Source organism: Acomys russatus, chromosome 1, assembly GCF_903995435.1.
Source record: "Acomys russatus chromosome 1, mAcoRus1.1, whole genome shotgun sequence".
In the NCBI taxonomy this organism is placed as follows: domain Eukaryota; kingdom Metazoa; phylum Chordata; class Mammalia; order Rodentia; family Muridae; genus Acomys; species Acomys russatus.
In genome coordinates this window covers 63,304,956-63,318,416 of record NC_067137.1, presented here as the reverse complement: position 1 = coordinate 63,318,416, position 13,461 = coordinate 63,304,956, and positions in this window count along the sequence as shown.

Here is a 13,461-nt window from a genome sequence, read left to right as displayed (position 1 = left end):
CACTAGGAAGGGAAGTCAATCTCAGCCCTTTTTCACTTTGAGAAAGGGTCTCCTTAAGTTGCCCGGACTGGCCTTGAATTCAGAATTATTCTTCCCTCTGACTCTGGAGTAACTGGGATTACAGGAGCGGGCTACCATGCAGATACCAATAGGCCTTTCTGCAAGCCTAAAACTATTCTAAATTGAAAGGCTTTTTTTTTTTGACATAGGGTTTCTCCCATGTAGCCTTGGCTGTACTGGACTCCCTTCGTAGACCAGGCTGGCCTTGAACTCACAGCAATCCTCCTGCCTCTGCCTCCCGAGTACTGGGATTAAAGGCTTAATTTTTATTTTTAAAGTGTTGCCTCAGCACACAGGTCATGTTCTGCTGCACTTTCTCCTCACTGTCACTCCTCATCTGTCTTGGGGCTAAACAAGCGCTCTACCTCCAAGCTCACTTCAGACCCCATTTATTTGTGATAGGCAGTCCTAAACCCACTCTTCTTCTTCTTCTTCTTCTTCTTCTTCTTCTTCTTCTTCTTCTTCTTCTTCTTCTTCTTCTTCTTCTTCTTCTTCTTCTTCTTCATGCTGCTGGTAACTTTTTAAGACAAAAATCTTATGTAGCTGAGGCTAGCATCAACCTCACTGAGAAGGACTTTGGGCTCACGATCTTCCTGCCTCCATTCCCCGAGCAGTGGGATTGCAGGCATGTGGCACCATGCCTGACTCCACAAGTCAGCGCCCAGCCCAGGCATCAACCCAAAGCAGGAAAGGCTGCCATCAAAGTGCCCTGAGTGACATCAGCACAGGCATTTGCAAAGCAGGTCAACTTAATCTCTGTTCACCTGCATCTTCAGAGCTCAGACTGGGGAACCTGTCTCAGGTCACCCACAGGAAAAGGTGTGGTGGGATGGGAAAGGAGGTACCCCACCTTCCACTGGAGGAGTAACACCCAAAACAAGTGTCAAAACACCTTAGTCACTTCTGTTCTGTTTACACCACTCCCTTTAGATGTAATCACTCTCTTGGGCTTCCTGCCAAATAAGAGACTGAGTGCCAAAGCACTATAAAAAGTCTGTTCCTGAGCCCTGGTTCTCCAGCTTTAATCCTCAACAGGTCACATTTCTAACGTTCCCTCATGGCACCGGTACCCCTCCAGGCAAGCAAGCACACAGAGAGAGAGAGAGAGAGAGAGAGAGAGAGAGAGAGAGAGCGCACATCAGAGAGACACAGCAAGCACACACAGAGAGAGAGAGACAGAGAGAGGAGAGAGCGCACATCAGAAAGACACAGCAGTGCTCACATAAGGATTCTAAAGAGCTGTGCCTAACAGACTAAGGATCCAATCCTTAGAAATCCTTTCTTTGTGAAAACTCTGTGTCCAGGGAGGACACTGACATGGAAAACAGCAACCCCCAGGTCTACACAGACAGAGTACTGCTGGGCTCCTTAGCAGACCTCAAAACACACATGCATATGAATGTCAGGTGACTCCATTTTTCATTACGTGGTCATTACCACATGGGGTGTCTCCATGGTTACCTCTCTTCTCCCATCAGAAGAACTATAATGCTTTTCTGTTTACCATGTTTTTCCTCTGAGGACAGGGAAATAATACTACCTTGTCTCTGCTGCTTACACCCTGTTCCACATTACCTTGTGTTCTCTGCACGGCTGTTGCTCAGCCTCTCAGTTTTTGCACAATCCTGTTTGCTTGTCCACTGCTGTTATTACTCCTTGAGTTTCCTGCTCCCTGTTGACTCTCTTTTGTCCAGAGTCCAACAACAGAGCCTTGGTCCGACCATTGACTAACGAGTACCTGCGTGACATCCACTCTTAATTAGGAATGAGTGGATCTGTGAAAAACAGGTCTCTGTGTTTGGAAGGCGACCAGGGCAGAACCTTGAGTACCTGTTCTGTACAATGCCTCACTGGAATAAAAGAACATTCCAGCATTACAAAGAGCAGGAACCCTACCACCCTGGGATCTGGCCTAGGTCTACCGATGGCAAATTGTGTTAGCTTGGGCAAGCGTGCCTCCTGGCTTTTACTTTCTTCTCTGCAGAAGGGCCAAAGACTGACCAATCATTTCAGGTTCCCAAGGCTGCTGGTTTTAGCACTAAAATGTCCGTGTGTTCCAGGGAACCTTCTCAGGCCTGGCTAAGCTTGCTCTGGGCAGTTCATGTATGGGGTGTCAGATAGAGTCTTTCTGATTCTGATTGTTGTCAGTCTGAGCCTCCGATGCGTCTCAGGGCACACTATGAATGCCATTGAGAGGTGAGTCACAGGCATGATGTTGGGTGGCTGTATGCAAAAAACATGGAAGATGCCCTGCCCCGTGACTTCTGACTCATCCAGGACAGGACGCCATTCTTAACTCCTCAAGGAAGAGGTCAGTGGAGAATGAAACACTCACGCAAAAAGTGTGCTTGGGTTTCCCAATATAAAAGAAATTCCAAAAACCAACTGACTAATATGTTTGTGACAAATGTTGTAAATGCCAGTAACCTCTGATGAGCCATCTTCAACTGGCTGGTCTCTTGGCCTCCGCCCTCATGAAGGCTCCTTCCTCCATGTTTTTTGTTGTTGTTGTTTGGTTTTTTGGTTTTTTTGAGACAGGGTTTCTCTGTGTAGCCCTGGCTGTTCTGGACTCACTTTGTAAACCAGGCTGGCCTCGAACTCACAGAGATCCACCTGCCTCTGCCTCCCGAGCTCTGGGATTACAGACGTGCACCACCATGCCGGGCAAAGTCTCAGTTTCTTCCCTCCTTCCCTCCCTTCTCTCCTCATATGACCCAGCTCAGTCTGGCCATGGCCACTCTGGACTCTCCTGGATGTCCCTGCCTCTACCTATGCTCTCCCTTTTATCTACAATAAACCCTCTCCTCCACCACACCTAGGAACAGTCATGTCCTTTCCATTTTTATCTCTGTTTTTCATTCATCTTGCTAGGACAAATAGCTAACTAGAGCTTTCTAACAGAAGCCTAAAGAAACAGACAAGCGAGTATCTGCCACAGGTTTGATGACTGAATCAATCTGATGTCCCGTTGACAAGACCTTCAGGAAAAAGCTCTTTGGGTGCCTTGAATCAAGATGAAAGACAAATAAAGTCCGGTCTGGACTAGATTTTCCACACTGCAAGGAGCTGTGGAGCTGCCAGCTGGCCCGTCATTGACTGAAAAATATGCAGCTTGCCACAGACTCATATTTAATTTAGAAGCAAACTTTATAATCATCTTTTTCATTTTCTTTGCGCCTGGTTTAATTTTGGCTTTCTGCTTAAGTCAATCCTGCTTTAGTCTCACCTCATTGAATCAGTCTGGCCCGATTGGCTCCTCAGAAGGGTCCAGCAGAGCCCCATGATTCCTGAGCTGTGATAGAGCACTCACGGAGAACCGTCAAAAGAGGGAGATTAACACCAGCTATTTAAGGAACCGAGGAGCAAATCAAAGAACTTCTGTAGCTCAGCAAATTAAAAGTGCAGCTATTTAAAGTCTCTCCCCCTCCTGACCAATCTGAAATACAGTAAGAAGAAAAAAAAAAAATGCATCAAGTCAAACTGGTTCAAATACACAGAGAAACCACGGCAAGCTGGTTTCCGAAGCATATCGTCACAATACTGTCCCCACGCAGGTTTCCCTCGTCTTCTTTTCTGTGCTTGAAATGTTAACAAAACCTTGAGCTGCTAACAGAGGAACCTTTTAGCCACCAAAGTCTGTGAGTTAATTATCTGGAGACCAATTATGACTCAAATGAAGATTCCTGTTTACACACGACCAGGAATGAGTCCAGAGCATAGCTGCAGACAGTTTCTTCCTTGGTCAGCTCAGGAAAGACAGGGTACATGCAAAGACTGTAGGCATTAGGCCTGGAGTGTATTTTGTGTGACCTAATGGAGTGGGAACATAGTAAAAGGAACGCGTTCACTTGCTCTGCATACCCAGGCAGGCTGCCGAGGTTCTCATCACTGGCAAGATGGGGCTACCTTCTACTCTCTCACTCTTGAGCTTTTTCCCTCTGGTCTGTGGAGTTGAGAGAGGTAAACCCCACTTCAGTCAAGTCCTGACAAGAAGCCAAAGAACCAAAGCAGCCCTGGGTAGATGGGACTCACCGAGCCCTTGGTCAGGTTTGTGCTACCCAGCATTCAGGACACTTCTCCCTGTGTGGTGCTATCTTCTGAGCATCCATTCTGTGCCAGGCACATTTCCCTCTGAGGTTCACTAACTCCTTTCCACCTGAGCCTCTGGAAGCTTTGCAAGACTCTCATGAGAAAGGCTTGGTTTATCAGGACCATCTGTCTCTTTTTTAAAAAAATATTTATTTATTATATATACAATATTCTGCCCTCATGTGTGCCTGCCCTCCAGAAGAAGGCACCAGATCTCATTCTAGATGGTTGTGAGCCCCCATGTGGTTGCTGGGAGTTGAACTCAGGACCTCTGGAAGAACAGACAGTGCTCTTAACCTCTGAGCCATCTCTCCAGCCCCAGGACCATCTCTTGCTTGCTTGGTTTTTGAGCTATCTCCTGTAGCCCAGGCTGCCTTTGAACTCTCAATCTCCCTGCCTCTACCTCCCAACTGCTGGGATTAAAGATCCTATCTCAGATAAACAAGACAAAACAGCAGAGCCAAAACACCTGATATACACATATACATGCTCTTCTTATCCCTCTATCCTCACACAAACAAAGATAAGTATTGTGGCTCAGAGCAGTGATACTAGCACTTGGGAGGTGAAAGAAGTGGCCATACTCAGCTATATATTGGCGATATGTACAAGGCTAGTCTAGGCTACATGAAATCCCCTGTCCAAAAACAAAACAAAAGTTACAATGAATGGGCAGGCATAGTTTACTTTAAAGCAGAATTCTGAATATAAAATAGAAACTTTCTGTAAGTTGCAAAGGTGCAGTATAAATGTTATAGTGTAGCCCATCAAATGATCTTTTATAATCACAGTCTTTTTTTTAAAAAAAAAATTTTTTTTGGGGGTTTTTGAGACAGGGTTTCTCTGTGTAACCTTGACTGTCCTGGACTCACTTTGTAGACCAGGCTGGCCTCGAACTCAGAGATCCGCCTGCCTCTGCCTCCCAGAGTGCTGGGATTACAGGTGTGCACCACTGTACCCAGCATGGTGTTGCATTTTTATTCTGTGTACTAGGGATTGAACCTGAGACCTCTTGCAAGCTGAACACTCTATTACTGAGGCACCTCCCCAGCCCAGCACAACAAAGGGTTTTGTTTTGTTGGGGACAAAATCACCCTAGCTGTCCTGGATTCTCTCTGTAGACCAGGCTGGCCTTGAACTCAGAGATCTGCCTGCCTCTGCCTTCCAAGTGCAGCCAGTCCTCTTAACCTCTGAGCCATCTCTCAGCCCCAGGCTTTCTTTTTTGTTGTTGTTGTTTTTGGTTTTGGTTTTTTGAGACAAGGTTTCTTTGTGTAGCCTTGGCTGTCCTGGACTCGCTTTGTAGACCAGGCTGGTCTCGAACTCACAGCAATCCACCTGCCTCTGCCTCCCAAGTGCTGGGATTAAAGGTGGGTGCCACCACACCTGCCCTATTCTTATTTTTATTTTATTTATACAACCCTTATCTTCCAGCTTTTCAACCCCTTACTTTCCCTACTTCCCTTCTTTGTAAGTGCCTGTGGGCTTCCTGACTCCTGATGCAAAGACAATTATTACATAATCAGTATTGTGCAATATTATCAGTTATATGCAAAAGAAGTTCAAATATCAAGATCATAGACAAGAGCACTGAGAAGAAAAGGTCAGGGATGATGTGATTCTTTGATAGAGTGGTTGCCCAGGTTACACAAGGCCCAGAGAGCCCCAGCACCAAAACAAAAAGAACAGCAGCAAACACTGGGAGAGGGGAAACTGACATTTTTGGGGGTGGGGTAGAGGTAGGGTGGGGATGGGGGTGAGACTTTTTTTTGGACAGAATACTGAAACTCAACCTTGCTTCAGGCGGCAGCCATCTTGCATCTAGTCTTTGTTCTTGGCCAACAGTCAATGAGAATCTACCACTAATTTGAAGCAATAATTAAGGTAGTTCTCAGAACTTTGTTTGTTTGTTGAGACAGGGTTTCTCTGTGTAATAGCTCTGGTTGTCCTGGAACTCACTTTGTAGACCAGGCTGGCTTTGAACTCACAGGTTCATCTGCCTCTGCCTCTTGAATGCTGGGATTAAAAGCGTGCGCCACCATGGCCTTCAGAACTTCTTGAAGTATATTTTTTTTCTCAGACATTAATATTGCAAAATCATAGTTGGGAAAAGAACTGAGTTTTCCCATTCTCCAGCAAAACAGAGATGGGTGGGTTGTGTACAGAGGGTCCCTAAGTGGATGCTACACAGCCTCAGAGTTAAGCATGCACACTACTGTGGCGAGAGCAGGAAGCCCTGGGTGAACGTGTACTGCTGACACGGACACAGGCATGTCAAGGACCGCAGGGCCTCAGACTCACCTTCCCTGGCCGAGTCTCAGACACATGGTAAAGTATCTTGACTGTATATAAGCATTTGTGAAGGATTGACTGGTGTGCTTAAAGACTAGCAGGCCCGGCTTCCTCCTCCAGGACAACTCCCGTCTGAGACTGTTCTCCAAGTTTGATGAGTTTCTGGGTTGTCCGTGTATCTGTCTTTTCCTCATGTCCTTGTAGCCCTAAGTCAATCCTTGAAGCAGAGCTGAGCATGCCGGGCTCCAGGTGCTGGATCCTAACCACTTCTCTTGGGCTGCCGACCCTAGAGTGCCTCCGCAGTGTGGGGTGCTGGGAATTTTTTTTTTTTTTTTCAGTGCTTAGCAAACTGCAGATTCCTGGCTTCCAAACCCAGAGAATCTGACATGGAGTGAGGTCCAGGAGTCTCTTTATTCACTATCTCAATGGATGCTACTACAACTGATTGAAACCACTAGTTAGTGGGTTCTACTAGTGACCTGAAAGCCAGTTACCCTTACTGGCTCTGTCACTGTCCAGTTACTAGTTTTGTTGTTATGTATTTTGGGTGCTAGATATTGAACAGCGTGTGCTCTACCACTGAGTTGTAGCCCAGCCCGATTATTGTTATTTTTGTTTCTGTCTGTGTGCTGTATTGTGTTTGAGGCAAAATCTATTTATACAACACAGATTAACAGACTAACTTCAACCTCTTTTTTTTTTTTTTTTTTTTTTAAGTTTTTCGAGACAGGTTTTCTCTGTGTTATCTTCTCTGTTCTGGACTCAATTTGTAGACCAGGCAGGCCTCGAACTCACAGAGATCCGCCCGCCTCTGCCTCCTGAGTGCTGGGATTACAGGCGAGCACCACCACGCCTGGCTCAACCTCATTATGTAGCCTTGGTCAGCCTGGACCTCATAAAGATCTTCCTGCTCTGCCTCCTAGATGCTGTGATTAAAAGTATTTGTCACCATGCCAAGCAAAATCTTCTTTTAACATTTCTATTTCATCCTTCCTTTCCCTGTGAGTTCCAGGGACTGACTGAGGTTGTCAAGCATGCAGTGTAAGCATTTTTGCCCACTAAGCCATGTTGGCAGCTGTTGGCTTCAAACTCTTAATCTTCCTACCTCACCCTCTCAAGTGCTGAGAGAGTATCAGTAGCTGTCCCGGCTATTTTTAATCCAATGCAGCCTCTATATTTTCAAAGCCAAGATCAATCTGACCAACCTGACTCCTGGAATGAGAGTGTCCTCATAAAGATGAGGACAATTATGCTGGCACACCTCAGATGTCAATGTGCTCAGCCAAGAGAAATGTCTATTTGTTTGTTTGCATTTGAGTTAGGGTTTTACTTTGTTTTGTTTTTAGGAAGGGTCTCATAGCCCAGGCTGGCCTGAAACTCCTGGGCAGCAGAGGATGACTCTGAACTGCTAGGGTTCCTGCCTCCATCTCCCAAGTGCTGGGATCACCGCATGCCTGGTTTTATGTGGTGCTGGGAAACTTCTCACATGTTAGGCAGGCATGCTGCCAACTGAGTTACACTTCCAGCCCTAACTGCCCATTCTAAAATAATGAAACAACAGTGTATGAATTACTAACTGAAGCCAGGCATGGTGGCACTCACCTGTAATCCCAACACTTGGAGAGGCAGGGGCAGGTGGATCTCTGTGAATTCGAGGCCAGCTTGGTCTACAAATTGCGTCCAGGACAGCCTGAGCTACACAGAGAAACCTTATCTTGAAAAACCAAAAAGAAAAAAAAAAAGTCAAATTACAAACTAAAACCAAATAATGGGGCTGGTAGAGGAAAGGGGGATGGGAAAAAGGAGAGTAACCTCACATAGGGAAACCAAAACTCATCAGCCCTAACTCCTAATAGCCTTGTGCTAGTGACTGTCCGTGCAGAGCACACCTCCAGACTAGACAGCAGCTCTCTGGTCTGAGGGTCCCCGGCCTACATGAGTGTGTCAAGCCAGATGATTTCTGGAGTAGAAATGGAAGCCAGTGTCCCCCACAAACAAACATCAGAATAGTTGCTTGGCGAACATGAAAGTAGCTACCATCACCATCAAACTCTTCCTATTTCAAGATTCATTTTATTTTTAATGACGAATATGTGTATGTGTCCGAGTGTGGGAGTGCAAGTACTTGGGAGGGCCCAAAGGAAGAAGTCGTATCCCTGGCACTGAGTTCTGGGCAGTCGTCACCTGCTCGATGTGGATGCTGGGAACAGAACTCTGCAGCGCTCTGCAGAGTACTGGTCCTTCTTCGCCCGCAGCCTTCTCTCCATCCCAAGAGCATCGATATCAGAGTCTAACCTGGGGGAAACTGAAATCCAGAAAATGTAGGCAGTGAGCAAAACATTTAGGCTGTTGGCTATTGGCCTGGAAGACAAAAGCAGGGGGGGGGGGTGTGGGAGGAGCAAGCTGTGGGCTTCTAAGTTACAGGCAAATACTTTGTGAGTCCAGTGTGACCACTCAAATGTTCACTTGCTATAGTTCTGTGAGCTACTCATATACACATTTTTGTTTGTTTTTGAGACAAGACTCAGAGTTGGGTGTGGTGGCGCATGCCTCTAATCCCAGCACTTGGGAGGCAGAGGCAGGTGGATCGCTGTGAGTTCGAGGCCAGCCTGGTCTACAAAGCGAGTCCAAGATAGCCACGGCTACACAGAGAGACCCTGTCTTGAAAAAATAAAATTAAAAAATAAAGAGACAAGTCTCAGGTAGCTCTGGCTAGCCTCAGAATTGTTATGTAGACAAGGCTGATCTGGAACCCCTTCCTTATCCTCCTGCCTCCACCTCTTCCTCTGAAGTACGGGAAGTGTGTGTGTGTGTGTGTGTGTGTGTGTGTGTGTGTATTTTTTTTTTTCCTAGACAGGGTTTTTCTGTGTAGCCTTGGCTGTCCTGGACTCAATTCCTAGAGAGATTCACCTGCCTCTGCCTCTGGAGTGCTGGGATTAAAGGTGTGCGCTAGCACACCCAGCGCACAAAATCTTATAAGCGTGTGATGACCTCAACTGTAATACAGCTGGTTCTTGGCAAAATGGATTATAAATGTTTCCCACTATGTTTTTATTTTCCTAATTTTCTGTTGTATTTGTTTTGTTTAGGTGTTTGGTTTTGGCTTTTAGAGACAGTTTTACTGTGTAGCCTAGGCTGGCTCCATACTCACACGCCTCCTGTCACAGGCTCACGGGGTGCACAGCATGCCTGACTGGATGATGTTATTTATTTATTTTTCTTTACAGGCTCAGCTTTTTATTGGACTTGTTATCAAAAGAGATTTAGTCAAAAAGACCAAAGCCCATGACATCAGCCACCTCGGATTCTTTCTTCTTTACTTCCACTTTTTTCTCCTCAGCTGGGGCAGCAGCGGTGGCTGGGGCAGCACCTCCTGCTGGTGCTGTAGCTGGCCCGCTAGTCCCTACCTACATTGCTGATGAGGCTCCCAATGCTGACATTGGCCAGGGCCTGTGCAAACGAGCTAGGCCAGAAAGATTCGGCACTGACACTAGCTGCTTTAATGAGAGCAATGAGCTTATCCTCCGCGACCGTCACCTGTCTTCGTGAAGGATGAGGGCGGAATGGATGCAGGCGAGCTCAGAGACAGAGGCCACGGTTGTGAACTGGCGGCCTGTGCTAGTCGCTGGATAAAGTAAGGGCCTCATCCCCACCAGGCCTTAGCTTCCTGGGAAGGAGCGAGCACCTTTGCTGCAGCTGAGGAAAAAGATGATGGGTTTGTTTGTTCGTTTTTGATTTTTTTTGAGACAGGGTTTCTCTGTGTAGCCTTGGTTGTTCTGGACTCACTTTGTAGACCAGGTCTGCCTCTGCCTCCTGAGTGCTGGGATGACAGGGTACGCCTGTCATAATTAAACATCTTAGACTGTTAGGTGGGTATGGCGGAACACACCTGTAATGGAGGTGGAGGCAGGATCAGGAATTCAAGGTCATTTTCAGCTTCAGGTACACAATGAGGTCACCCGGGGCTACATGAGGCCTTGCCTCAAGAAAAAAATCAAAACGACCTTTCTGTACAGCATGATTTGGCTCCCAATAAACCAATATGGCCAGAAACTGCCCCGACTTCTAACGTTTAGCGCAGGAGAAAGTTTTCATGGGTAACAATAAAGGTCACAAAACAACTTTGCTTCAGATGTTCTGCCTTGAGCCACAGTGTTTGCCAAGAACTGTTTCCCCGCCTTCTGGCTCCTCTCATTGGCCCGCTGGCCTTTCCATCACCGGTGACCTCCAGTATCTTGGTCCCACATAGCTCACTGTGAAGAGCGGAGTAATCCTGAAGCTGGTGGTGCTGGCCCAGCAGCCTTTCACACAGTGCCTACCGCTCAGGGTTGCTCAACACGTTTGACTGCGAGCGATAAACTCCAGGTTTACACTAGACTCCAGTCACCTCCGGGGCCAGCAGCCCGAGTCTGTAAACAGCACCCACTCCTGCAGAAAGGCTTGCTTCCCTTCCTGCCTTCCGAATGCCGTGCAAGGCGCGGGGGGCGGGGGCGGACAGAGGAGGAGGGGAGGACCTCCTCAGAAGCCTCTGTGTGAGAAGAAAAAGAAGAGTCTCGTTTTGTGATGCAATTTAAGAACTAGAACAAACTAACTAGTTCCCCGAATATGTTTCTGTTTACCCATCACAAATAAGTCTCTGGATGGAGCACGTACTTTTTTTTTTTTTCTAAAACAGGCCAAATGAGGAAAAGCAACTGTCCTAGTTTAATCGGTGTTGCAGGCTAGGCTGTATTGAAGAAACCACTATGGAAAGAAAAAAAGAAAGAAAGAAAGAAAAGAAAAGAAAAAAGATTCTGTGCTGTTTCCTGACACTGAACGCTTCCTCTTAAAACAAAACAAAACAAAACAAAACACCAAGCCGGTTGTGGTGGCGCGTGCCTTTAGTCCCAGCACTCTGGATACAGAGGCAGGCGGATCGCTGTGAGTTCGAGGCTAGCGTAATCAACAAAGCGAGTCTACAACAGCCAAGGCTACACAGAGAAGCCCTGTCTCGAAAAAACAAACCACAAACAAACCAACAAACAAAAAACCCAAACAAACAAACAAACAAAAAAAGACAAGACAGACAGACAGCCTATGGTCTCCCACAGGTTGGGGAGGGGAGGGGGCACTCTAATAGCAGAGGAGGGATTTCAGTGGTTTCTTTCAGAAATAAATATGACTTGACTCAGCTCTTGAAGTCCGTGGGACTACTAAGTAGTAGTTTGGTCTGTTTGTTGAAGCTAGGTTTGCTGTGTCTCTCTGAGTACAGGTAGGACAATAACTCTATTTTAAAAAGCCTGAAAAAAAAAGAGGAGGGCAGTAGTGACACTGTGAGTTCGAGGCCAGACTAGTGTACAAAGTGACACCAGGATAGCCAAGGCTACACAGAGAACCCCTGTCTCCAAAAACCAAAAACAAACAAAAAACAAAAAACAAAAAGAAAGAAAGAAAGAATAGAAAAAGAAAAAGAAAAGAAAAAAATATATACTAAGCTGGGCGTGATGGCACACTTCTGTAATCCCAGCACTCAGGAGGCAGAGGCAGGCAGATGTCTGTGAATTCGAGGCCAGCTTGGCCTACAAGGTGAGTCCAGGACAGTAATGGCTACACAGAGAAAGCCTGTCTTGAAAAACCAAAAAATAAAAAAAATAAAAATAAAAAAAGAAAGAAGCCGGACATAGTAGTGCACACCTTTAATCCCAGCGCTCCGGAGGCAGAGGCAGGCAGATCACTGTGAGTTTGTGGTCAGCCTGGTCTACAAAGTGAGTCCAGGGCAGCCAAGTCTACACAGAGAGACCCTGTCTCAAAAAACAAAAAACAAACAACAACAACAAAAAAGAGATCCTATGGGAAGCAGTTCATAAGTGTAAAGGAACAAACTATGATTCCTGTACTCCCCTTTGGCTAAAAGAGAGATTTTTGAGTAGCTAGCAGAGAGGAAGAGAAGGTTGGTTTGTTTTTGCAGACGAGGACTGAAGCCAGGGAGCCTTGCCTCCTGGGCAAGCAAGCACCCTGCCTCCAAGCTACTCCCCAGCCTACATATGGAAACTTCTGCAGCGGTTAAGATTGCTGTCAGTCCAGCTGCATTCCCCAAGACTATGTAGGACAATGACGCTCTTTAGAATGAGAATCACTTCAGAGTTAAATTATGCCGTGAACTAACCAGGCTGTCTTTTTATTTTTTATTTTTATTTTTTTGGTTTTTGGAGACAGGTTTTCTCTGTGTAGCTTTGGCTGTCCTGGACTCGATTTGTAGAGCAGGCTGGCCTTGAACTCACAGCGATCCCCCTGCCTCCTGAGTGCTGGGATTAACCAGGTGTGTACCTTTGCGCACAGCTACCAGGTCATCTATTAAAAGTGCACTTTCATTAATATTTAGGGAACACAGTGGCTTCTTTAGTCAAAAGCAAAACACAAAACAACGGGGGACGGGGGAACCAACAAACAAACCCGCCTCGGTGTAGAAATGCTTCCAACGTGGGCAGGAGTAAAAGGCAGACGTTTATCTTCTGAATAATGAACCGCCAACTTCAGACCATAAGCGATGCAGCCTCCCAAATTCTAGGTGTCTCTCTTCTTCCCTCTCCCCCACCCCTCTTCCGTTCTCCTTCCCCCTCTCCTCTGCTTGTTAGTGTTTGTTGTTCATAAGGGCCGACCTCACTGCAGCTCAGGCTGGCTGAGAACTTGCTTTGTAGTCAGTCCTTCTGTCCCAGCGGGCTGTGCTGCTGGGAGGCCGAGGCAGGCACACCATTCCAGCACAGGACAGGTGTTTTTCAGTTCTGGGGATCAGAGCCAGGGCTAGGTAAGTGTAGGTGATCCACCACTATGTTACACAGCTAGCCCTGGAATAGATCTTCTAGGTCACTGGGTCGCAGACTCTAGATGATAGTGGTCCAATCCCTTAAATGTCAATATCTGGTTCATTAAAAAAAAAAAAATCACTCAGGAGCATTGAGCGTTCAAGGCTATCCTGGGCTACGGCACCAGAGCTTGTCTCTCAAAAACTAAAACATGATGGATGAGTCAACACTAGACCCAGTG